At 50.2% G+C, this 26,271-nt stretch overlaps 1 long non-coding RNA gene across 2 annotated transcripts; it reads left to right on the plus strand.

Moving 5' to 3' along the window:
• The first annotated feature begins 220 nt into the window (after window positions 1–220).
• LOC129030346 (uncharacterized) lies at window positions 221–25,045 on the plus strand. 2 transcript variants are annotated; one of them, XR_008500622.2, is made up of 4 exons: window positions 221–272; window positions 9,366–9,568; window positions 13,329–13,481; window positions 24,598–25,045. It is a non-coding gene; the product is annotated as an uncharacterized LOC129030346 (long non-coding RNA). The 2 variants fall into 2 exon arrangements; XR_008500623.2 differs by lacking the exon at window positions 221–272 and adding an exon at window positions 8,947–9,018 and having other exon boundaries at window positions 9,421–9,568; window positions 24,598–25,037.
• The last annotated feature ends 1,226 nt before the right edge of the window (window positions 25,046–26,271 follow it).

Genomic DNA, 26,271 nt, shown 5'->3' on the forward strand with positions numbered 1-26,271 from the left:
CCCATGTCTTGTTTCTTCTCTCTTGTTCCATTTGCATCTCTTGCTTGCGGAGTTCACTCCATCGTCACAGACTAGAAGAACAATCTCCTCCCTAATTACTTTTGCAAAGTCATGCAACAAATACTCATTGGTGATGATAATAATTCGAGGGAGGGACTCTTCCCTCAACCTCCCCCCACCGAGTTATCTCTGTATAGGCAATTTCATCACTGAGTCACTCCTCGGAGCAAAAGCAATTCAAAACCACAGAACGTTCGCTGAGCTCCTAGCAGGTGGGTGCCAACAGCATGCTGGGTGCTGGGAATGTGTGAGTAAGACAGGTCTGTATCCTCCAAGAGTTTACAGTGGAGTGGGGGGTGGGCAAGAACACAAATGCTGAAAATGTGAAAAGCAATACAGGATGAAAGAGACTGTTCAAGGTAATTACTGAGACTGATGGTAGGTAGCTGAATATCTCCACTGTTTTGCGGACTGAGGAGTTGTCAAGGGCGGCAGGAGCTGGAAAATCATTAGGACGTTTGTGAGAGGAGGGCCAGTTGTTAAGAGATGGGTGGGATTTGTAGATGATGTGAGTGCCTGTGGGGTGTAGCCATTCCAGGCTGGGGAAGCAGTGTAGGCAGTGGTGTGGAGGTGGGAATGTTGAGGGCGCTGTGAGGTTAGCTTGCTGGGACCTCGGGGTTGGTGTTTGTGAACAAAAGGGAAAAGGTTGAGAGGCCATTTGGGTGCAGATGGTGGACTTCGAATTGACCTCTTGGGCAGTAGGGAGCCATGGTGTCTTCTTAAGCATGGGAATGATGTGTTACAAGTGAGGTATTGAGACGCAACTCGGGGCTAGAGTGTGTCCTGCTTCCTCGCCTGACACCCAAGGGCCGGAAGACTTGGACCAGGGACATTATCCCTGTCCATGAAGGCAGCCGTGCAGATGCTGGCTCCCACTGAGGACCAAACTCGAGGCCACAGCATGGTTCTGCAGTGGGAGGCCTGTGGAGATGCTCAAGGGTTTGAGGGAAACCAGGACTTGAAGTGGCTGTGTCACCCTGTGCTTCAAACCTTGGATGGCTCCTCTTGAACCCGGATAAAGCTGAGAATCTGCACTGAGGTCTGTAGGTGCTGCACGGCAGTTCCATCTGCAGGTCCATGGCGGATGGATGCAGGTCAAGCAGGAGCTTGTGTCCTGCTGTGTTTCCATCACTGTGGGGTCTTCTCAGAGGGTTTGACCACCGCTCTACCACTTCCATACCGCCTACTCCTTCATACCCTTGGGGCCTGTGCTGAGGGCTTCCCCAGGGAGGCCTTTGACGCTCACTGCAGATGAGGCTGGTGCTGCCTCTGTGTCACACTTAGGGAGTCCTGGCTGCTGGGCAGACACCTTTGGGTGGAGTGCTTGTCTTCTAATAGGCGCCTGTAAAGCACTGAAAGCATAAAAGATGACATTAGTGAGGAATGTGGCTGCTAATCCTAGTGTCTCTTGAGTCAGGGAAGGAGCTGGGGAGGGGATAGTCCCCTTCCCATCCCCAGGACCTCTGCCCCTTCAGAGTCTCCCCCCATTGGGAAGGCCCAGAGGCCTCCTTTCCAGAAAGCTTCCCGAGCAGTGACCCTGCCTGGTTGCTTCCATCTCTCAGGACTAGGTGGAGAGAGAACACATCTGAGGCCAGGAGACTTGAGCTCTGATTTCCAGAATGGCTGTGAGGTCAGGAAAAGCCACTTCTTGTATCTGAACATCCATGGGAACAAGCAACTGAAGGCCCACCTCAGAGTAGCTTAAGCAAGATGGGATTATTGCCTCACACAGCAGAGTCCATACTCAGGGTGGTTCCGGGGCAGATGGATCTGCAGGCCGATAGTCCCCTCAACTCTCAGGGGCCTGGGAGCTTTCCATCCTTCCTCTGTCTAACACAGCAGTTGGCCATGTCTCCCTCAGGGTGGACAGTGATAAAATGACATCTGGTAAACAAGTGGGGTAATTCTCTCTCCCCTCAATCATGAGAAAACTTTCCCCCACCCCCGTATGTCCTGTTGGCCATACTCAGGCAAGGAGATAGATGACTGTGTCATCAGCTTACAGCACTGGCTCACAGAAGAAAGCTGCGGGCATGTTGTGACTGTTGGAGTGATGGCATTTGGAGGGGTTTGGGGAGGGTGCAGGGAAAGTTTGAATGTCCTGCATTGCATAGAATAATTTGTCCCTTCTGTGACCTTTAATGTCATGTCAGTCATTCATGAAGGTGAGAAACCTGTTTTTTATGATCCAGGCGTAGGCCCTTAACTCCACTTTATAGAAGCGTCCTTGCCCAATGTTTACCAGGTACAGTGGGAGAAAATACTCCATGGTTTTCTTTGGAGCTTGACTGAGAGCCTCCTGCCACTTCTGAAGGTCCCAAAGTGTTGGCAGTGCTGCTCCATGGGGTGTAAGTGGCTGCAGCGCCCCAGGAGGTCTGCATTGCCACCGGCACAGTGCAGCCTGTGCTGTGGTCCCGTTTGATCATCTGCACACCAAAACATGTTTATCTCATTAGAAATTACCCTTCTTATATTTCTCCTTTATGTTAAAGGCATTGCGCTGATGCTTCCCTTTGAAATTATATTACCTATGGATTTCATTTCAGGATAGTAAAGGGGATGGCTCAAAATATTTTCTCTCAAAGGTGGATTGGGTTTGGGAAGGTGGCAAGCCACTGGCCTCAGCCAATAGAGAGAACCTGGAGCTGAGTGGGGGCGTCCTTCTCACACACTGGGGATGGTGAGTTTCAGGCAAAATTGGAGTTCCCAGCAACAGAGAAGGGGGCAGCGTGGAATGTCTGCAGAGGAGCCTCCAATGCGTCTTCGACACTTACCCCACGAGGGCCTCAGTTTGCTCATCTGTGAAAAAGGTTGATAATCTCAGTTTTAGCACCTCCTGCCTGTGAGACTCTAATGAAGGTACCTGTGGAAGTGCCTGGAATGGGTAAACTGCTGATCAAATGCGATGCCCCTGGGGTCCTTTGTCCTTTAACTGTCTTTACTGATCCCTTTTCCTGCCTTTGGGAACCCATATCCTGAGAATCCTGTATTTTAGCCCAGTTTCATTAACCCCATTACATCAAATAGAAGTGCAGTTACCAAAGCATTTCACAGCTCCACCAAAGTGCGATGTTTCTTAGCCCACTTTGCTGGGAGGCCAGCACATCGCATTGGGAGTCCCTCCCAGGGTACGCTGCCTGCTGGAAGGCCCCATGTCCAATAGAAAAGAAACAAATGGAGATGGTGGCATTTCAGGGATCAAGAAAAATGGAGACTCCTGGCTGATGCTGCCAGGAGTCCACCCTGCTCCAATGATTCAACTTGCTGCTGCCTGGAATTTCATCCCTAGAGATTTGGACTCTGGCTTTAAGCTTCTTCTATGAGGAAGTAGCATGGTAGGGATGTGGAGTCTGCAGTCCCCATGCCCGCAGCCCTTTAGCAATGCCACAGCTTGCTTGAGTTGGTGGGGTTGGGGCAGGGTTAGTCTCATCCTGTTCCGAAATCATATTGTGGTTCAGAGTGAGGTTGGCTGCCTCATTTAAAGCCATGCATGGATTTAAGTGCCAGAATCATGTATTTAACCATTCTGTGCCTCAGTTTCCTCATCTATAAACTGAGTAATAACACATCACTGGATTAAAATAAACTATGTATATAAAGCTTTAGAACAGTGTCTGGCCCATAGCTTAGTCTCAGTAGGATTTAGCCTTTAACTGACTCTCGGTTGGTGACACATGAGGCTCTGGGGCTGGGAGCAGCGTCCTGGGGTACCCCGATCTGCCGGGCCCAGTAGCTGCAGTCCTAGGGATCATGACTCACAGGTACTCTGGGGGAACCACCTCAGAACCTCTGCCTCCCCTCCCAGGCTGGGGTGGCTGGGCCAATGGAATGACCTCAGCCAGGAGGAATGAGGGGCGTGGAATCTGCAGGCAGGCCCCTGCCTACCCCTGGAGCATCCGCAGCCCTGGCTTGCATTCGCTCCCTAGCAGCTGACCACAGCCAACAGGACCCCAGGGGTCACCCTGGTGACTCACTGTAGTCTCTTGATCCAGACCTTGTTCAAGAGACCTCCCAGCCTCTTCCTTCTGCAGCCCACTGCTTAAAAGTTGATCCCAGCCCCATTACCCTTGACCTATAGCTGAGACCTCAAGCTGGCCTCTGACTAATGCATGACCCTGATCTTTGACTGACCTCTGACCCTGGCCATGGACTGGCTTTGATTCAGACAGTTGCAGTTCTGGCCTCCACTGGGCTCTGGCCCTGGCAGCAGATGGACCCATTGCACAGACATGAAAGACACTCAGGGGGTTTCTGGGCTGATCTCCTCTCAGCACTGCATCTCCCTCCCTTCAGATCTCCTGGCTCCAGGCTGAAGTGCTCCGCCTGCCAGGCAGCCTGGCTCCCTGAAGGTGGGGAGTGCCTGTCTGCCCCCCTTGCTGGGAGATGCCCACATGGAGAGGAGGCGTCAGCCTTAGAGAAGATATGGTTGGATTCTGCTGGTGTTATCCCTTTAGTCCACTTCTCAGTGATGCCCACTAAGGAGCATCATTCCTCCAGCCCTTGCTGGCTACAGCTCCCAGATGAAAGGGAACCCCCAACCCCCGCCACCACTGTTGCCCTGCCATTAGCCACTTTTCCGGGGGCTTCCTAAGAGCAGCAACAAAGCTTCCCAGCTGGACCAAGTTTCTGTAGGACAGAACACGGCAATCAGACTGGGAGAGCCCCATGATCAGGAGTTGTGTCTCAGTCACCCATTGTGGGGGGGCCCAAGGAGGGGCTAAGAGCAACTTGGGTGCTGCAGTTGAACACACTTGGACCCCAACCTTGGCTCCACTATTTACTAGCTGTGTGTCTTTGGGCCAATCTCTGAACCTCTCTGAACTCAGTTTCCTCACCTGCAAAACGGGGCCAGTGGCATTACTTACTGCAGAATGATGAGGATGGAATGGGCTACACTCTGGGAAGCCCCAAGCATGTCTGGCCTTGTACGTGCTCAGTAGATGTTAGTGGTCAGGGATAGTCTGTCCCTAGCACATCAGGGGTTCCACAGGGCACGGTAGCTCAGTGAGGCTGAGATCTTCACCCCTGCAGAAGCACGGTTTTCTCACTGAAGAGGGTCAGAAGGCAATGTCTAATCTAGCCTCCCCTGCCCGCCCTTGCTCCTTGTAGCTTCACAGGGACTCTGGGCCTGCAGGGCTCAGCCCAATCTCTCCACAGAGCTCTTCTCTGTCCTTCACCGTAAGAAAGCCTCTCCTCCCCCAGCCTTACCTGCTTGTGTCTACCCGTCCTTCCTGGGTTGCCTGACCCAGCCCACCCCCTACAGGAAGCTTCTGAGGGTGACGTCTGCCAGGGCCTGGCTCTTGAAGGCTAAGTCACAAAAGCCAGGGCTGATCCTCCACTGTGGATGGCCTTGCTGTGATCCCTGGCTGCCTGGTTCTCCTGAGACGGTGAGGATCAGGGCCCGGCCTGCCCCGGCACCATGGACCCTAGGGTGGGGCCAGAGTGAGACGTGTTTCCTGAATCTGAGCCACCAGGCCGGGGGCATCTCCGTTGCACTCATTGCCCAAGCAGGTACTCAAACTGCCCTCAGAAGGGTTTGGTTTCTTTTCCTCTCTTTTCAATTAATTAAATCAATTAAGTCATTTTGAGTCACTCCTGTTGGCCACTTGGGGCTTTCTCCTTAGTGAGGCCTGATTCATTAAGGCAGCAGGACAGATGCCAAGGTCAGCCATGACGTCATGATCCGGGGTCACACTTCCTGTGGGCGGAGAAGAGAGCCACACAGGCACCCAGGGCGTGCCCCAGGACTTACCTCTGGGGAGGGACCCAGAGAGTAAGGATATGGGTCCCCGTGGGGTCACTTGGCCAAAGCAAGTCATGAACTTAGGCTGCCACCCACGTTTTCAGTCAGCCTCAAGCATTCTTCAAGGGTTTCCTTGACGCCAGGTGCTGGGGGAGGATGAAAAGATGGTTCAGTGCCTCCTGAAGATGCCCTTTTTATTAGGTTGATTTCAAAAGTAGTGTGTCCTTTTAATGGCAGAAACCACAATTACTTTTGCACCCAACTTGTACCTTAGCTGCTAGGAGCCCAGATAGAAAGTTAACCCTTAATCACACGATCTCTGTTAGCCCCTGTGTTTGGCATATTTGAGTCTTTCTTTCTCCTCTTGAATTTTTATGTATTATCATTTTTTGTTAGTAGCAGCATTACATGCATGTATTTTATGGTAAGCTACTTCATGTCCTCTTTGGAAGTAGGTAGAGTATAAATCATAAGTCAATTAATGGGGCCTGGAGAAACTCATAAACCATCAAGAGGGACTCATGCAAACATCCTATACCTTTCTGCCTTGGATGGAGAAAACCTCAAGCGACAGGGTGTGAAAACGTGAGTCTTCTGGGGCCTGAACACCTGGAAACAAATTGCAGCTGCAATCTTCAGTTGAGGAGAAAGGGAGTAGGGGCCTGGGCTCAAACGGCAGGCAGCTCTCTGCGGAAAGAAACTGGCCGGGGTTTAAGGTCTCAAGCTCTGACTGCTGGTCCCAGCTCCACCTCTCTCTGGCAGTGGGACCCTGGGAAGATTCTCTTGCCCCTTGGGCCTCTGTTTATCTAAGTGTTAAATGGATTTGATAAGGGTCCTGACCTTGGCTCTTATGGGGCTGCTTTGAGGCTCCCTTGAGCCAAACGGTGGATTTAGTGATTTCTCTGGTCAGAGCTGGTTTGCCCACTAATCTTGCTGCTCAAAGAAGAAACGGGAGAGTTTGCTCAGGCTGGGAAGGCCACCTACTGTCAGCTTCTAGAAGAGAAATCTGTTTTATAAATGACTGTCCCCTGACCCCTGAGAGACCCACTACCCATCTGAGGCCCCATGCTCTCTGGCCACTGCCTCCCTGCTGGCCTGGGTTCCTCCATGCCACACTCCCAGCATCCAAGGGTGACCGAGCATGTGAGTCAGGGCTGGCTCTGACTTCCTTGAAGCAGGGTCCTGCTTCTTAGCCTGGGGTGCCCTCCCTAGGCTCTGGGCAAGAAAAGCCTGCCGAGTGAGCTGAGGGAAGCTTTCCGGGCACATCTCCTGACCTGGAAAGGGGCTCAGTGGGCCGCGACACACCTGCCTCCTAGTGATGTTCTGCAGATGGCATCATGGTCACCGTCAATATTTATTGAGCACATGTTAATCCACACACCAGCCCCATGAGTCAAGTACCATTATTAACTTAATTTTACAAATAAGTGAACTGAGGCATGAAGAGATTATGTCACACAGTTAGGAAATGGCAGATTACCAGTTCTCTTTCCCATTACAGTCTATTGATGTCTGTTCACTCAGTCACACTGTAAGTATTGACTGAGCGCATACTGTGTGCCAGATGCTAAGGATCCTTTAAAGAACAAGATAGACAGAAAGCCCTGCCCTCCTGGTGTTAACATTCTAGAGGGAGGAGAGAGACAATAAACGGCACACATAGATGCATGACAGAGTATGTTAGAAGGTCATATGAGGTTTGGGGAAAAACAAAGGAGAGTCAAGTGGATCAGGGCTGCTGCCAGGGAAGGGTGTTGCAATGGAAGTGTGGAGGCCAAGGAGAGCCTGGGTTCAGCCAAGACTTGAAGGAGGTCAGGGAGGGAGCGTGTGGCTGCCTGGGAGAAAGACATGCATGGGCCCTGAGACAGGAACTGAAGACATCAAGGGGTGCTTTCGGCTGGAGCGGAGGGAGAAGGACCTGAGAACCGAGAGGTAACGGAGGACAGAGCGTGCAGGGCCCTGTCGGCCATTGTAAGGCCTTTTGAGTTTTTTTCCAAAACCGAGTTGGTTTTATTGCAAGAATAGAACAGTGCACTGCCCTCGAGGCTTTGGGTTTTACTCTGAAGCTTCTGCAGAGTTTGGGCCCCAAGGGACCAGACCTGACTTGAGGTTTAGAAGGATCCCTCTGGCTGCAGCAGGGAATGTGATGGTGGGGGGCAAAGCGTGGGACAGAGTGACCCGGAGGAGGCTTCCTTGATGGCCCAGAGGACCACAGAACCTGGACCAGTGAGGGAGAAGAGGTGAAGCAAGCATCAGTGGGATTCTGGATCTGCTTTGAAGGTGGCACCAGAGTATTTGCTGCTGGATTGGCTGTGGGGTAGAGAGAAAGAGAGGAGTCCAAATTTTGGGCCTGAGCAACTGGAAGGATGGAGCTGCCTTTTACTGGGATACAGGGTGAAGGAGGTTCTTTTGTGGCATTTGAGGATGATCAGAGTTTGATATCGGGCATGCGGGGTTTGAGCTGCCTAGTATGCATTCTAGGCAGAGTTCTAGGGACAGCAGCTGGCCATGCCAGTGGGAGGTGTAGGGAGAGAGAGGTCCCAGCTGAGGACCTCACTCGGGTCACACTCCTGTCAGAGCAGGATGGACTCTTAGGGACTGCCGAGGAAGCAGAGCAGCAAGTGGTCAGGCCACACAGCTGGCAAATGGCAGGGCTGGGGCTGCAACCCCGGGCTGTTCCCAGGTGCTCCTGTCTCCTGCAACCACCGCCTCCCATCCACACCCACGTCAGGAGGAGTAGCTGGGGCCGACTGAGTCCACCACCCCCTTTACCAGAGGAGGAAACTAGGCCTACGTGATTGCCTGGGTGCACACCGAGGACGAGCAGCAGAGCTGGAACCCGGGCCTCCCTGACTTGGGGTTCAGAGATTATGCATGACAAGATAGCACTCGTGAAGGCGCCCCGACAGGTCTGGAATGTGGGAGTGAGTGTGGTGTTGATGATTATTGTGCCCCATTGGCTGGCCAGGGGCACATTTTGGCAGGATTGCCCTCTTACCCAGTGAGAGCTGGGGACCGGCTCATGTTCTTCCTGCTGGGAGAGGCCCAGGCCCCTGGGTGGGGGCCCCACACTCAGTCCCTGCCTTCCTGATTCATCCCAGCTCTCTTGGAGGCCTGAGTCACTTTTTTTCCAGGTGAGAGCTGCCTGTTTGGCAAATTCCTGGATTCCAGGGGAAGAAATAGGAACTCCTGCCCGGGGTTGGTCCTATGCACAGGTAAGGCAGGCAGCAACCCACACCTGCCCCAAATCCCTGCCCTGGCCTGGAATTCACTCACTTGTCTATCTATCCATGGGGCCAGCCATTTCTGAGTAATGATCCATTCTGATATTCAGTATTTTGCAGTTTGCAAAACACTTTCAAATATGGGTAGTCCTATTTTGTGGATGAGAAGACTGAGGCTCAGAGAAGGGAAAGGCTGTTTCAAGAGGGCCCAGCTGGGAAACAGGGAGCCAGGGTACAGCCCCAGGCTTGTCCGACACAGGAGTTCTTCCATTTACAGTCACTACTGTCCCCACATCTGGTCGCCATTTCCAACTCTTTGCCCCAATTCTCTGAGCTAGGGAAGGAAGCTGTGACCTTCAAGAAGTCTGATTCCCCTTGCACTGTGGGTAACAGGAGAAGGAGGAGGCATGGACACTGAAGAACAGCCTCGAGGACAACTGCACAGCCAGGTCTGGAGAGCGGCCGTGGGAGAAGCCTTGAGTGGGTTGAGAGCCCAGCAGCAACTCCGTGGAGGCTATCACAAGAATATCAGAGAAGCGAGGTGGGTAGGAGGCGTTCTGGACAGGGAAGCAGCCAGCGGAATGGGATGAACTTGTATTCAGGGGCCAGGAACGTAAGGTATGTGTATGGGTGGGCAGGAGGGTCGGGTTGCAGAAGTTTCCGAATGCCTATGGAATGTTCGGGACAGTACTGGTGAGGGGCCCAGGGCTGCTCCCTCTTCCCCCAGGAAGGCTTCCTGCGCTAACTCCTCTGGTTCCTCAGCCCCGGCCGGCTCCTCTTCCCCATGCACAGCTTGTACTTGGAGACTTCCTGGGTCATGTCCTCTCTCCCAGGGAACAGGGCAAGGGGCCGCTCGCAGGATACCTACCTTACTGATAGAGATCGTGGGAAGTTAGGAAGCCAGAGTCTTTCTCAAGAAGGATCAGGGCTTGGAGGGAGGGCCAACCCCACAGACAGGCGGACTGTGTATTCCTCGAGGTATATGCAGAAGTCTCCTCTCCAAAGAGCCCCTGATTGCATGTTACGGTGCCCAGAGTTCCAGCAGAGGTGATTCACACTTTCGGACAGGGCACATCCCCTCACCACAGATGAATTTCCTTGAAAGGATATTGCTGCACCCATCGCTGTAAATGGCACCAGCAAATAGTTTCTTCCCTGGGTAGGGGGCTGGGGGAAGTGGGAGCAGAGAAGAGGGTGACCGGAGAACCTCAAGGGAAGGTGGGGTAGCAGAGACACCTTGGGCCACTTCATACCCGTGCTATAGGAATACCGTGTCTATTTGGAGCCTCCACAATAATCCATCCTCACTCTTTACCAATGCCCTAACAGCTAGTTCAGATTTGCCTTGTTTCAATCAAATTCCTGGTGGGTCTCGGGCTTCTTAGTATAGGGGGTGCAGGGGCTGATTCAGGGCACCATGAAGAGGGTTTTTGAAAACCAGTTTCCCTCGGCAGGAAGAACCTAATTCAGAGAAAGGCAATCTGGGCACCTGTCAGGTAGCCAGTCAGTAGTGGGCACAAACGGTTCAAGCTGGAAATAGGACGCTACCTAACTCAGGTTTCACGTGACCACATCGCTATAACTGATAAAATGCAAACAAGCTTCACTCCCACTGACGTAGACAACGCCCTGGAGTAGAATTAAAAAAAGAAAACATTGTGCCAACCTATTTTGATTGTGTATTTCTGCAATAAGGATGCACATGTTGCATGGCACATTACATGCCACGCCTCTCACCTGGGACCCAGACTCAAAGCTGCAACCAACCCAAATCCTGCAACCAAATAATACCTGGTGCATACGGCTCTGCTTTTTGAGAAGGGGTGATATAAAGCTTAGAGTCTTTGACGTGACTCTCAGAAACAGATCCAGTTTAGGAAAACAAAGACCAAGATCTTCAGGCAGACTGGGCATGGTGGCTCACGCCTGTAATCCTAGCACTTTGGGAGGCCAAGGCAGGAGGACCCCTTGAGCTTAGGAGTTTGAGACCAGCCTGGACAACATAGTGCGATTCTGTCTCTACAAAAAATAAAAAGTTAGCCAGGGGTGGTGGTAGCCAGGGGCACTTGTAGTCCTGGCTACTCAGGAGGCTGAGGTGGGTGGATTGCTTGAAACTGGGAGGTCAAGGCTTTGAGCCATGATTATGCCACTGCACTCCAGCCTGGGCAACAGAGTGAGACCCTGTTAAAAACAAAACAAAACAAAACAAAAACAAAAACAAAAAAACTTGAGGTGTTGGCAGTGAGTGACCACGAACCAGAATAAAACAATTTTTAAATATGCTGTAAATAAGCCTTAGTAATGATGTGTATATAAGTTAGAGGATGTGGCTATAAGTGGCCAGTTATAAAAAGTGGGAAGATTATAAAATGAAGACAATTTCAAATAAGGAAAAGTATGTTACATTACCTCAACTTGTTAATTCCTTATTCTGAACATAAAAACATATGTAATTTATATTGTTTGAAAACCTGTTTCTTTCCATTTCTCCTGAATAAAAGATAAGCCAAAATGTTAACGGTTTATTGAGATCACCAAATTATTAGCCATCATGGGTTGACCAGCTGCCTTGTTCCTCCCTGATGAGAATGGCGGGTGAAATCGAGGCTGCTTGTGGCGTGTGGAAAAGCCATCAAGTGGAGGCAACTCAGCTTCAAGTTTGTGCTATGGCAACATATGTGCTTCTCATTAGTGATTTACATCACAAGATCTAGCAGCGGGTCTAATAGTTTTTGTATAATAATTTTGGAATTGGGATGAGCGTTTTTGATATTTCAAGGTGTCTTCTCAATTGTAGTGATATGAAAATATCTGATTTCTATTGCTAACAAAGTCACAGATACTTTTACATACTTTTGTGGTTTGTTGTCTCCACACATAATTGAAAGTTGAGTTAGGGGTTGGTGAAAATAATGGTGTAATTTTCTCCACATTCAATCCCCAAATCCCCTACATTCTCTCCTTGGACGTCCAACAGGTTAACGGAGCCCAGGTCAGGTGGCCCCTGAAGTTCCCCACAATCTGCCCATAGGACAGATGCTTGGAGTGAGCGGCTCTGGGGCTGAACTCCGCATGGAGGGCTCTGTCCCTCTGACCCACTCTTAAGTGCTCCCTGCGTCCCTCTGAAATAGGCAATGCCCTGTGTCCTGCCTCTTCACACTGTCCCCTGGAGGCTGCTCCTTCACGGCTCTCGACTCTGTCCACTCCTGCCCACCTGCCCCTCTGAGTCAGGGCCCCGGGCCTGGGCTGCTGTGGAGCCTCCTGACAGTCTGCCAGCTCCTCTCTGGTGGCCTCCCATTGGTTCCCCACGTGGTAACCAGAGGGATGTTGAGTTGTAAAGTTCATCATGTCACTCTCTGCTTAAAATCCTTCAATGGTTCCCCAGTACCCTTAGGGTAGGAACAAGAACCTGACTTTTGTCCCCAAGGCCGGCGCACGCTGCCTCCCATTTCCCACTAGGCCCCTCCGTAGCACCTGGGCCACCTTGCACTTCCTGGCTTGTGCCATGTGCCTCTCTGCCAGGCCCTTGGCACTCACTGTTCCCTCTGTCTGGCCCCTATCCCCGCTCTGCCCCATACCTTGTGAACTCAGCTCTCTCGCAGACATCACTTTCTCCAGGAGATGACCCTGCTCTCTGTGGAGCCCCCATTCCACACCTGCTGCTCTGCTCAAAGCTTGTTTGTTAGAACGTGCATTTTGTCTTTCACATTGGGGTTGTCTGGAAGCCCTTTGATGCTACAAAAGGGCATGGGGTGGGGGGTACCAGGAACATCCTGCTGCCTGGGAGGACCACCCAGCACGGGGACAACTCTGGATCAAGGCTTGTGCTGACGTTAGGAGCTTGGAGGGCCTGAAAGCTGACACTAACACAGTGCTGGAAACCCAGGCCCATGGGCCTGTGGTGTGGGGCAGAGGCAGGCTGCCCTCCAGGTGTGGAGCAGAGCAAGCACTGCCTGTGTGGGCTCTCCTGGCGTTGTGAACTTTTGGGTTAAATTCCCTAATGCCATTGCAACTTTACTTTTCTTTGATTAATATTATTTCCCCACTAGACTATAAGTTCCAAGGAGGCAAAGATGGCATTGGTGGCCAGCATCTAGCATGTGCCTGCCTGCAGTGGGAGTTCGAAAGTTGCTATTGAAAGAATGTCCGAGTTCTCTCTTCCCCACTCACAGAAAAGCCCTCCAGCTCCTTCTGTCCCTCTCTCTGTTTCCCCCTGCCTTTTGAGAGTCTGCACACCCTTGGCTGGGTTTTGTGGGTATTTCCCCATTAACTGGCTAAGTCATCCCTTACTCGTTTTGCAGGAGGGCTGCTGGTGACTCAGACCCGGTGTGGCTGGGCCTGGTTCTGAAGGAGCTCCTGAGAGCCTGAGTAGATGCTCAACAAACATGTGCCGAGTTGAACCTCAGCCAAGCTTGGAGGCAGAAGGATGGACAGGATGACTTGGTTGCAGGAGGGTGAGTCCTTAGAGGAGGGAAAAGACAGGTCAGATGCCTGAGAACAGGGTTCGATTCCCAGTCAGGTGACTCTGGGGAAGGTGCTGGGGTGTCTGTGGAGTTTCACACCCCATGATCTGGGCTGGGTGTTCCAGATAGGATCCTGACACACCCCCGGCGGCGTGCCCCCACCTGCTCCTGGGGCGGGGGCAACAGGTGGGGCCCACTTATCGCCAGTCAGGCCAGCAGGTGGAGCCAGCCTGGCCCTGGGGAGATGGCAATAGCACAGGCACTCCTCAGTGGAAAATCACCACACCACACGGCATCCTCCTGGGAATGGGAACAGAAAGGCCTGGAAGATATGGGCCAGAAGTGTGTGGGCCTGTGCAAAGAGCTCAGGCTCCTCTCAAACTGGGGTAGGCGGGTGGGCCTTCCCTCTATCACGCCACATGTGGGCAGTTATCCGGCTGGGTCGGAGGGAGCTGAGGGTCAGTCCTCAGCCCCATGGATCTAGGCCCTCCAGGGCCTTAGGAAGCATCTGCAGTCTCCTTTTAGGCCCTTGAGATTTCAAACTACATCTAATCACAACTCGCAGGTCTGGACCTACTCCACTTGTGATCCCATAAGGTCTGCTGGACTCCCAGCTTGGGTGTGGCAGTGTCCTTGGCAAGGGCCAGCTTGAGGGCCAAAGGCACTGAACACTTTTTATTGGGGCAATGGCTACTGGCCCCCTTACGATCAAGGTGTGCAGACTGAGAAGTGTCCATTTCACTTGCTAATTGCTTTGCTCAAACATGAAGACTTGCACATAAGAAATACGTGCACACACTCAGAGCATACTCTGCACATGTTTTCACACCTATGTCCACACATGAAGACATTTTCTCACATAACCACAGACAAAACTGTGCCCCAGTGCACAGTGATGCACAGTGGAAATCCATGCCCATGCCTCGGACACCTCACAGTCTCGGTATGCAGGCCGAGCACCACAATCCTGTCCTAGAACTCGGGAGTCGTGCCTCTTTCCTTCCAGTCCCTTTTCTATGCACTTACGAAGCATATTCACATTTGAATTATTTGTACCATTTTGTATCTCATGTCATGAAACACTCTCTGTAAACTTCATTTTAAATCATTGCATAATCTACCATCATATGGGTGGACCGTAATTTATTTGTCCAATCCCCTGTTGTTGGACATGTAAGTTGTATTCCATTTTTCACAACACTGTGTGTAAATCTTTATCCACCTGTCTGATGATTTCCTTGGGCTGGCCTCCTAGAAGTCGCAATACTGAGCCAAAGGGTAAGACTGTTTTAAAGGCCTTTGAATCATATTGCTGAATTCACTGAGTTGCTCAATTGATACTCTTACCAGCAGTGCTCATTTTCATGTTCCCTGGCCAAGCCTGAATACTCTTATTTTAAAAACTATCTATTAATTTCATGTGCTAAATTATTCATTGTCGTTCTTTTTATTTGCATTTGTGAATTATTAATGAGTATAAACAATTTTACTTTTTTGTTAGCCATTTATATTTCCACTTTTTCTATTTAAGTCTTTTTAGTACTTATCTATTTTGATCCTAGGATTTTTTTTTCATATTGATTTGTAAGAATTCTTTGTATATTAAGAAGATTAACTCTCCCTTTGCTGACCATGTTTGTTTCAAATATCGCTTTTATGTTTCCTATTTGATTTGATATTCTGCCTTTTTGTTTTTTTGAAATGGAGAAGACTTACATTCCAGGCAATCAAATTGAAAATATTTCCCTTCACCACTGCTCCGTTCACATTTCAGTTCAGAAAGCTCCTCTTTGTTGTAGTTGTTGAAAATTACTTCTTCCTACATGTGTGTATCTTCATTTTACATTCAGCTTTGTAATCATCTGGGAAGTAAGGAAGATAAGACATTATTCCTGCCCTCAAGGAGCTTTCGGGAAACAGGGCAGAGGGAGCAGAAAGTGACAGTCATCACTGCTCCCATTGTGAGCCAGAGATAAGATATGCAGGTAGGGGTTCCGTGAAAGGAGGAGGAGGCCACATGGAGGAGATGGGACTTCTTGAATGGAGTGCTCAAGGTGGCACTGGGCTGTAAGAGGTTTTATTTCTTTATCAAACATGTACATAGGCAGGTTATGTGGCAGGCATTGCTTTACATACATTATAATTACTAACTCGTTCAATCCCCATATAACTTACTGAGTTATCCTACTCTCATTATCCCCATTCCACAGATGAGGAAACTGGGGCATGAAGAATACAAATAACTTACTTACGGTGGTAAACGGAAGGGCCAGGGCTTGAACTCAGGAAGTGTGGTTGGGTTGGGGGCTGGGTTGAAGTGTGTTTGGCAGGGGGTGCTTGTGGTTAAGGGACTTTGAATGCTCAAAGGAAGAGTTTAGACCAGAAGCCAGCAAACCTTTTCCTGGAAAGGGCCAAACAGTAAACATTTTGGACTTTGAGGGCCAGGAGGAAAAACCAAGGATATTATAGGCACTTATATAAAAAGAGAGAAAGCATGTTTCTACAACTTTTTAGTGAGGAAATTTAAAATATAACAATAGAGTACATTAAGAAAATAACATAGGTCTACTAATGCAAAGGATACAATTTTGGAGAGGGAGGGTGTAATATTTTGCTTAATTGGGGTAAAAGTGGTGAATAACCATCACACTGATGGCAAATCTTCACCTGTAAAAGCCAGGCAGCTTGTGAGGCTTTAGGGAGATAGGCTGTGGGCTGGATTTGGCCTGGGGGCCTCACATAGCCTGCCCACCGCTGATTTAGACCTATTCTTGTAGGGAATGATGCTCTTGAAGCACTGTGGCACTGAGCGGAGAAGAGGTAGAAAGTTGCTGCCGAGGTCCCGGAGAGAGGGGAGGAGGGCCCACTCTGGCAGGGCCAGAGGCGGCGTGGCTGGAGAGGCAGGAAGGAATTGCCAGGTTTTTCCGAGGCTGGTGATTAGGTATGGGGTGGGGATGACCTGGCACATGGAAGCACCGTCCCTGCCAGCCGAGTCAGCAGCACCTGCATGCTTGCCATTCTCTCAAGGGGGCGCCCATTTGGAGGCCTTGGCAAGGGGCCAAGGCATTAAAGAAGAGAAAGTCATTGCTGCCATAGTTTGGTTGGGCCTTCCTTTTCTGCAGCATCAGGAAGATTCCACATTTGCTGCCACAGTGCCCGCCACCCCACCAGGGGATCACTCTCTCTTGGGCTTAAGCATTGCCCCCTTCAGGCTCCTTTTACAGAGTGCCAGGCCATTCAGACTTTCTCTTTTGGGGTGCATAAGGGATTAGACTGAAACAACAGTGGGGACAAGTTGGGGTGGGGGTGGTGTACATAGAAAGAGAAGTGAGAGGCACCAGGGACCTGAGAAAATGTAGCCACCGAGGTCACAGTTTCATCGAGACCAATCACACTCCCAGGCTGTACTATTGGGAAATGCTTCTTGATTTCTCTTGCTGATACCTCCTAGTGGAACACAAACTGGCCCCCCTTCTCTGTCCCCTGTGGGGGCGGAAGGTGGCCACTTGCTGCAGCTGGGCTCTGTAATTAAGTCTGTAGCAATGGGTGGGGAATTGGACAAGTCTTGTCCCAGAGTTGTTCTTGCTGTCAATGGGCTTAAACCCAGGCAGGCGGCTTACGAAATGTTCTTGGGGAAATCCTCCTGGGTGAGCCCAAGGCGCACCAGATGCAAATGGGCCTGAGGGACAAATTCAGGGCACCTCTGTGTGGATGCAGCCCCCGCTCCGGTCCACAGACCCAGAGGGGTTGAGGAGAGTGAGTTAGAGGGCTGTGTGGGCCAGGTAGGGGGCTGATCCCCACTACCATGGCCTACAAGGGGCTGAGGGGTGTCACTCCGCCTCACAGTCCCTTGATCCTGACCTCAGGGTGACCCTGTTTTAGCTTCAGTCTAAACCTTAACCCTGACCTCAGAGCTTTAAGCCCCACTACCAGGCTGACTTTTAAACCCTACTCATCATCCCACAAGATAAGCATTCTTTCTTCCAAGGGACATTGGGCCCAGCAGTGTGGGCAGCTTAGTGAGGGTCTGGAGGCACCCTGCTCCCAGCCTGAGTATCAATGCCAGAAGGGTGGGCCACGGAAGAGTAGCAGGAGGTCACCAGATTGAGGATCGGGCACAGCCTTCTCACCTGACTCCTACTCAGCTGAGTGATTGGGCCACTCTCTTAACCAAAGTGAGGTTTGGGTGCTGAGAGAGATTTACTCATCTTCCCAGTAGGTACAATGATACCCAAGTGCCTGCCCTGCCCATCTTTTAAAGTAGGTGTGAGAGTTCAATGGGGAGGCACAGAAGTAATTTGGAAACTGTGTGGCATTATTACACAAGTTTATAGTATTAAAATAAGAAGAGTGGCTCACGCCTGTAATCCCAGCTCTTTGGGAGGCTGAGGCAGGCAGATCACGAGGTCAGGAGTTCGAGACCAGCCTGACCAACATGGTGAAACCCTGTCTCTACTAAAAATACAAAAATTAGCCGGATGCAATGGCACACGCCTGTAGTCCCAGCTACTCAGGAGGCTGAGGCAGGAGAATGGCTTGAACCCGGGAGGTGGAGGTTGCAGTGAGCCAAGATGGTGCCACTGCACTCCAGCCTGGGTGACAAAGTGAGACTCCATCTCAAAAAAAAAAAAAAAAAAAGGAGAAGAATTACACATGGCTGGTCTGCTGCCAGTCGGCCTGCATGCTGTGAGTCCAAATGTTGCCACACATGGTAATTTCGTCACAGTTTCCTCCTCCCTACACTCTTCTGCTCACTTCATTTTTTTCTTTTAATTTTTATTGAAAAATATTTCAAAAATACTCAATAGTAGAGACTAGTTTAATGAACCTCCATGTGGCGACAAAGAGAGCATGCTTTGCGGATTTCCTGCTGCAGGGGCCCTGCTGTGTGTGAGGCCCAGTGCTGGGCATTCAGCCCTCATCCTGATTGTGTGGAGGCCGCATCTCCCAAGGGCTGGACCCTGCCAGTGCGGCAGGAATCCTAAGGCAAGCTCCTTCATGGGAGCTGTGGGACCCTCTGTCAGAGACTTTCACTCGGGGACATTCCCAGGCTTTGCTCGACTGTCCATATACTCAGAAGGCTGCCCTGCTGTCCAGGGTGCACCTACTCAGCCTTCTCTCCCTCCCTCCTTCATTCAGGGTCAGACTAGCATTTAGAATGATGGTTAGCTCTCCCAGCCTTTCTGGCTCCTTCTTTATGTCCTTTCCCACCGGCATTTCCCCTAATAAAATAACACCTTTCATCTCACCTTGGTTCCTGCTTCTTAGAGGACCTCAAGCAACAGACCCCCCAATCCCATATACCCATCATGACTGTCCGCAATTAGCAACATCTCCAACATTTGCTTCATCTATCCTTTCCTCATCCTTTTGTTTTTCTTTCCCCACTGAAGTGACTAGAAGCAAATCCCAGACACCATGCCATTTTATTATTAAATGCAGTTCACCCTCACTATTCATGGTGTCTGCATTTGCAAATTTGCCTATTTTAAAAATTCATTTGGAATGCAAAATCAACATTCATCATGCCCTCTTGGTCATTCGCAGACATGAGCACATTGGTGAAAAATGTGTCACCAGATGTTAGGTTCCCAGGTGAGGCCAAACATCATGACGCTCTGCCTCCAGTTTCTGCTTTCATACTCTAAAGGGTCCTTTTCATGGTCTCTTCAGTGCCATGTTTTTCACACTCTTGGTGCCTTTTGTTGGTGATTTTGCTGTTTAAAGTGGTCCCCAATCACAGTGCTGTCTGATGTTCTTAAACACAAGTAAGCTGTGATGTGTCTTACGGAGGAAATACGAGTGTTAGGTAAGCTTTATCTAGTCATGAGGTACAGTGCTGTTGGCCATGAGCTTGCTGTTAATGAATCAACAATATATATTAAATAAGGTGCCTTTAAGCAGAAACTCACATACAACAAGATTATGTATCAGCTGAGGAAAACATTGTGATCAGAGGCTCATAGGAACCTAACCACCTATTTCCTCTGGGAGCAATAATTCAGTATTTGCTAATTCAGTGTTTTGGTGAATTTATATAACAAAACTGTGAACAAGAACCAACTGCACTTCAGTATTACGCACATTTCCTTATAGGATGACGATGCCATTATCACACCTAACAAAATTAACACCAATTCCTTGGTATCATTGGATACCCAAACCACTATCAAACTATCCCTGCTGTCTAAAAATGTCTTTTTATGAGTGGTTTATTCAAACATGGAGGGATCCAAACAAGAGCCATATCTCATATTTGGTTGTTATAATTCTTAAATTTCTGAGTCTAGAGAATTACTCTGTCCCCTTTTAATTTTTTTCATGATTGCCTTCTTGCAGAAACCAGGTCAGTTGCCCAGTGGAATGTCCCACATTCCAGATTTGTCTGTTTGCCTCCTTCAGGTATTTACTTTTTTCCTTTATCTCATATTTTCTAGCAATGGAATTTATCTCCAGAGGATTCTATCATGTGGTGGGGGGGGAGGGTGTCAAATTATAAAGGATGAGTTGGGGGGGCAGTGCTAAGAGTTGGGGATGAAGTGAGGGTTATAGGAGGGTGTCATCAGGGTTGATATGGGGTTTGAATTCAGGACAGAGATGAATGCATTTGGTGGGATGATCTGATAGTTAAGAGTAAGGACTCAGGAACCAGGATTTCTAGGTTCAAGTCACAGCTTTACCACTTATTAGCTGTTGACCTTAAATAAGCCACGTAACCTCAGTCTGCTTTAGTTTCCTCATATGTAAGATGAGAATAAACAAGAATCTTTGCCTCATAGGGTTGTTGTGAGGTTTAAATAAGCAAATGTATGTAAAGCATTTGGGCTGGTGCCTGGCACATGGTAATTGCTATGTGTTTGTTATTCTATTGTTATTGGAGTTAGACTAAGGGTTGGGGCTGGGTTAGTTGCAGGGTAAGGGTAACTCTAGTTCATGATTCCACCCATTACTGAAGGTTCTGCCTCACCGTCAGAGGGGGTCTGGGGATAGAGAGTGCCCAGATTATCCCTCCCTTGAAGTGACCTCTTGCTTCCTCTCTAGAGACCAGATAGGGATTGGATGGAAGCAGGATCTCTGTTTCTCTTTCCCTTGGAAGCTCCTCCATTCTTGACCCTCCAGTTTTGACTCTGACCTTTCCCCTTCATTGTTCATATGCCAAAGAGGCTGTGGAAGTTCTCTGATGGAACCACAATCCTGAGTGGGATTTTAGAAGAGTGGGGGGAAATGGGCCTTGGCCTCTAGGTAACTACTGAGAAGAAGATTTTTGCTGGGCAAGGACACCTGTGTGGATATTTGGATCAGTTGCATGGAGCTAGAATGGAGAGGGGCTGATACAGTTCCAACCCAAGAATAAGGCAAACCATACAGTGTCCACTAGAGATGCTGGTGGATGTGGGTGTAGTGTTCATCTATCTGTCCATATGCCAGCCAACCATCCATCCATCCGTGCATCCATCCATCTACCCATCCATCCATCCATCTATCCATACATCTGCTTATTCATCTCTTCACCCATTGATCACCCCAGGAAATACCAAGCAACCCCTCTGAGTCAGGTACACCATCCCTGCACTGAAGTAGGTCATTATCTAGTGAAGGAGGTACGTATTTAATTACTACACACTGTACTAGTAGAGGAATGCACAATATGTGATGAGAGTTCTGGAGAGGGTGGAACAATTTATGGCTGGAGCCAGGGGCTGAAAAAAGGCCTCTCTCGATCTTCCTTGGGTCTGACTCTTCCATCCCGATGAACCCCTGTCCTAGGGTTGGGTCCAGGGGCAGGCTAATTTTTCAGTTTCCTGTTTCTAAATCACCAGGTTCAACTTGAGAAGAGACCTGTTCCTTCTGGAAAGGAATTCTGGAGTTGCCAAATAGCCCCACCACACCGGTCCAGGCACCCTGAGGTCATGGACAAGTTCTCTGGAGATGGGCTGGAGTCCTCATGAAGGCTCCCTTGGGGAGATGTGGACACAGAGAGTCCGGGCACCTCCATGCCGGGTCAACAAGATGCATGGACATGGCATCGTTGTCCCGTTTGGAGCTGTCTCCTCTCCCCCTTGTGAGGGGCTGTGGACAATGGGCCAGAAGCCTCTCTTATATCCTCCTACTCTGCGCCCTCCTGCCCATATCCCATTTCCTGGCCCTTGGTTTAGATCTCTTGATAATGGCTCTCAATCTCAGGTATCCTGATGGGGAATATTTTGCCTCTCTAACTGATTGCAGGCTCCAAAAGTCAGCATGTAGGATGGGTGACTCCCCTAAATAAGACCTGGCTCTTCCAGGCTGCTGGATGGTGGGGACTGCCTTCGCCGATAGCCCAGGGGTCAGACGGCAGGGGCTGTGTCTGTTCCCTCAGCCTAGGGCAGGGGCAGGGCCTCGCCCTCTGTCTCTCCCTAGCCTCAGATCAGGAAGGAGCCCATGTACTGTCTCAGGCTGGCCTGTTGACAGGAGAACCTGGCCAGGGCCTGAGGTGGTTTCAGCACACTCTCCCTCCCTCCATCTGTCTGACTAATAGTCCCATCTGCAAGCCCCACGTGAGACACAGCAGTGTCTCTGCTGCTGCCCTTGTGAGCGAGCGGCCGTGTCTGCCTGATGGTATCTCCAAGGGTGGTGTGGGTGAGCTGTCTCTTGGGAGTGCCTGCCTGTCTGCCTCAGCCCCCAACCTGCCCATTGCATTATTTATAGAACCCTAGGACCTGCTTCCCTTCCCCCAGCACTGTGGGAGACACCTGCCTGGCTGATACTGGGGATGGGGAGTGTGAGGGTGTGTGTGTTTCAGAGGAGGGGGGTCTCTGGGCACCCCTTCCTGAACTAGCCCCCATGACTTCTTCTCTGACACATTCCTAGGTAGAAGCCTTGGAGACATGATTGCTGCCAGGGTGTCTCCAGAGATGCGAGGCCCAGTTTCCCTCTTCTGGCTCACAAGGAATCCTAGCAATGGGCCCTGAGTCCTACCCGCCCTCATCTTCTGACTGCCCCTGCTAATACTCATTTCTGCCTCCATGGGCTCCTACCTCCTCATTCTGGGCAATTTCCTTTTCGCTCCTCCCAGCTGATGAGGGCCTCCTCCTGGCCCTAGGTCACTCCCATGGTAAGATAAATGCAAGTTGCTCCCCAGCCAGGCTTGGGACCTCTATCTACTGCCACCAACCCACCCCTCCCACTGTGCCTTCGTTTCCTAAGCTGTAAAATGGGAATCATAGTAGGAAGGGTCCTTGGGGGATGAAATGAGATCATATATGCAAAAGTTTGCGGGAATACAGGAGCGCAATGTCTTAACAGTCTTCCGTCTTCCTGCCGACTCTGTCCCCTCAACCTTAGATTCCCCAAGACAGCAATCACAGATAGAGTGTATAAAAGGAGACGTGAAAACACAAGAAATCAAAGAAGGGCCCCACCCTTTGAGATCCTCTGAGCTGATGGGAGAGATACAGTCTCTGCCTCGGGGAGCTCCCAATGTGTTTGTGTCTAGGTTTGTGTGTCTGTGTGTCTGTGTGGTAGTGGAGGGGCGTGTTTCCCAACCACAGAGGAGAGTCCAGATGTGTGTACTGGGCCTAGAACAACTCTTGTGGTGTCTTTTTAGCAGGCAGGGACAATCAACAAATTCATTAAGTACCTGTTTACACATCTATTGTCAAAGCTAATAATTTGATTTAACTAAGCTGATTACCTTCATTAAAAACCATTAGTTCCCATAAGCAAATGTTCCTGTGTTTGCATTTTCATAATTACGTTGACATTTCACAACTTGCATTTCAAGGGAAGCCTGTACTCAAACTCCTTCTTGTCCACCCCAGCCCACAGGGCTCTCTTGGCATTGCCATCCAGCCTAGGCCCTTGCTAGATATCGGGCACCATGGGAAACAAAACAGGCCTGGGGTCCTTTGCCTGCATCCCATGCTTCGTGCCTCCTCTGGTGTCCTTGTGCCTGGATGGCAATATGAGCTGTTCGTGGAAAGGCTGCCTTTAGGGAAGGAAAAGGAACCAGTGTTTGTTGAGTGCCCACAGGTGCCAGCTGCTGGCACAGTAGTTAGCTCTTTAGTCCTTCCAGGAACATATCAGCACCTCCATTTTACCGATGCTGAAACTGAGACTCAAGAAGTTGAGTAACTTACCCAAGTTCACATGGACTTCCTGAAGCCTGGATTGAGAGCCCACGGGCAGGCTGGAGCCTACCATCTGCCCTTCCTCCTCTCCTGCCAGTGCCCCTGATAGGTTTTCTTGGACACTCATTTCCCTGAAACAAGAGCTAGGATCTGGGCCCAGGGAAGTGTGGAGAGAGCACACCCTGGGAGGGATCCAAATGAGCAGAGGAGTCCAGGCTTGGCAGTGACACCCATGGCTGATATTTACTGAGCACTTGCTGTGTACCCAGGGTCTGTTCTAAGCACTTTGCCACTGACAGGCAGGAAGAGTTGCCTGTTGGAACCTCAGTCTCCCCATCTATAGAATGGGTGGAAGAATCCTTGCCCCACCCACCTCCCAAGGGTTCTTTCACCCCCATGGCTGTGTCGCTGGCCACTGGGGAGGGGGACATCAGAGCTTGGAGGAAAGAAGGGCCGTTTCACAAAGGTGAGGCTGTGTCTGGGGGCCTGTGGGGACCCCAGGGACCCCTGGGCCAGCCCAGAGAGGCAGGCTTTCTCGCTCTCCCCTTTCTTCCCTTCCTCCTGTGTCCTTGGCTTCCTAGGGAGGCCATCTCCCCACCACTGTCTCTGTTCACCCACCCTCTGTCCTGCTTCTCCCTGACCTGACCCAGGGGCAGCCTTGCTGTGGGAGCTGTTTCCAAGGACAACCCTGGCAGCCCCAGGGTACGGGAAACAAGTCCCTCCCCTGGCTTCTTGCACAACACTGTCCCTTCCTGGGACCTTGTGGTCCTCTCCATCCACAATTCTTTCTCTTGCCTCTTTCTACTCCTCCCCTCTCTTGCTTTGCCTCTCTCCTCCCCACCTCCTGTCCTCTTACCTCCAGAGGCTGCCTTCCTGATTGTAAACACCTCTTGGTTCCTTTCTCTTCTCCTGTCATCTCACACTCCTGCTAGCTCTCTCCCTCCTTCTCACCCTCCTTCCATTCAGCTTGTCTCCTTTCCTCCCCGTCTCTGCCTTAGGCTCTGTCCTGGACCCGGGATGCCTGTGCACCTCCACCCCAGACTGAGGCAGAGGAACCCTCTACACCTGGAGACAGAAGCTTCTAGAATCCACGTGGGAGGAAACTGAGGGACTAGACCACATAGGTCAGCGGCTGATGGTCTTGACCATGCAGAGAAACCAAGTGAGTCAACCCGAGGAAGCGAATATTGCTCAGAAACCCGAGAGAGCCTGTGATACCTTCTTTGAAACGTGTTCCTATGTAAATCTCCCTTCCTGTCCCTGTTGGAGGACACAATTGACCTTTTAAAAAGAAGCCCGTCGCCAGGCATGGTGGTATGCGCCTGTGGTCCCAGCTACTCTGGAGGCTGAGGCAGAAGGATCGCTTGAGCCCAGGAGTTTGAGGCTGCAGGGAGCTATGATTGCATCACTGCACTCCAGCCTGAGTGACAGAACAAGATCCCATTTCTAAATAAAATAAAATAAAATAAAATAAAATTAAATTAAATATAATACATTTTAGAAGCTCAACATTATTGTAATCCTGAAGGTGTGTAAGGTTAGTTAGACAAGAGGATGACCTGAGGTAGGAAGATGAGCATGGCAGTAAAGGAGGGCTCTGCTTTCAGGTACCTTGTCCATCCAGGCAGCTCCATGAGCATCTGTTGAGTGTCACTAAGTACAAAACATCTTGCCCACTCTGGGAGGGTTGAGAGCCCCAGCCAGACCTGCCCATCCTCCAAAGCTCATGTCCAGTGGACTGACTCCCTGGAGGGCTTCTAGATATGAGGGAGAAATTCGGTTGCCACTCTAGGATGTGGGAAGTCTTTTCAAAAGAGTTGTCTGCTGCTGGGACATGAAGGATTGGGAGTCTGATGTTAAGGGGTAGAGAGCATGACTGGGGCCGTCTGGGTTTGAATTCACACTCCACCACTTTCTAGCTGTGTAACCCTGAACATGTGACTTTCTGGGGCTTGGTTTTCTCATCTTTAAAATGAGGATACTGTTCCTACTTATTTCATAGTGTTAACATGAGGCTTAAATTACTGAGTCCCAAAGGACTCAATACGAAGGACATTTCTAAAAAATGTTCCATTTCAAAAACATTTTTCAGTGAAGCATAAACAGCCTCCTAAGGGATTGCACAGAAATCTAATTTTTGGTATCCCAGAGTGGGAATGCTGGGTTCCACCTTGTCTCTGCCACTCACAGCCATGTGCCTCTGGGCAAAGTATCTGCCTCTCTGAGCCTTAGTATCCACTTCTATAAGATGAACAGAATGTATAGATATAATAGATATTTCTAAAGTTCCTGCAGGTTTGACACGATTTCCTCAAGTATCTATTGCTTTGACTCTTAGTAGTGAATTAAAAAAATCCAAGAATCCATTGCCACTTCCCCACCCCCACCCGCCTGTGCCCCCGCCCATTGGCCTATTGTGGTGGGGACAGTCTAGTAGTGGCTGGGGTGGGAGGAGGGAGCCTCCTTCTCCAAGTGGCCTTGGATCCACAAAAAAAGAGACCCACGTGGTGACTCATGCCTGTAATCCCAGCACTTTGGGAGCCCGAGGTGGGCGGATCACAAAGTCAGGAGTTCAAGACCAGCCTGGCCAATATGGTGAAACCCTGTCTCCAATAAAAACACAAAAATTAGCCAGGTGTGGTGGCAGGCACCTGTAGACCCAGATACTCGGG

Source organism: Pongo pygmaeus, chromosome 12 (assembly GCF_028885625.2).
Source record: "Pongo pygmaeus isolate AG05252 chromosome 12, NHGRI_mPonPyg2-v2.0_pri, whole genome shotgun sequence".
NCBI classification, from domain to species: domain Eukaryota; kingdom Metazoa; phylum Chordata; class Mammalia; order Primates; family Hominidae; genus Pongo; species Pongo pygmaeus.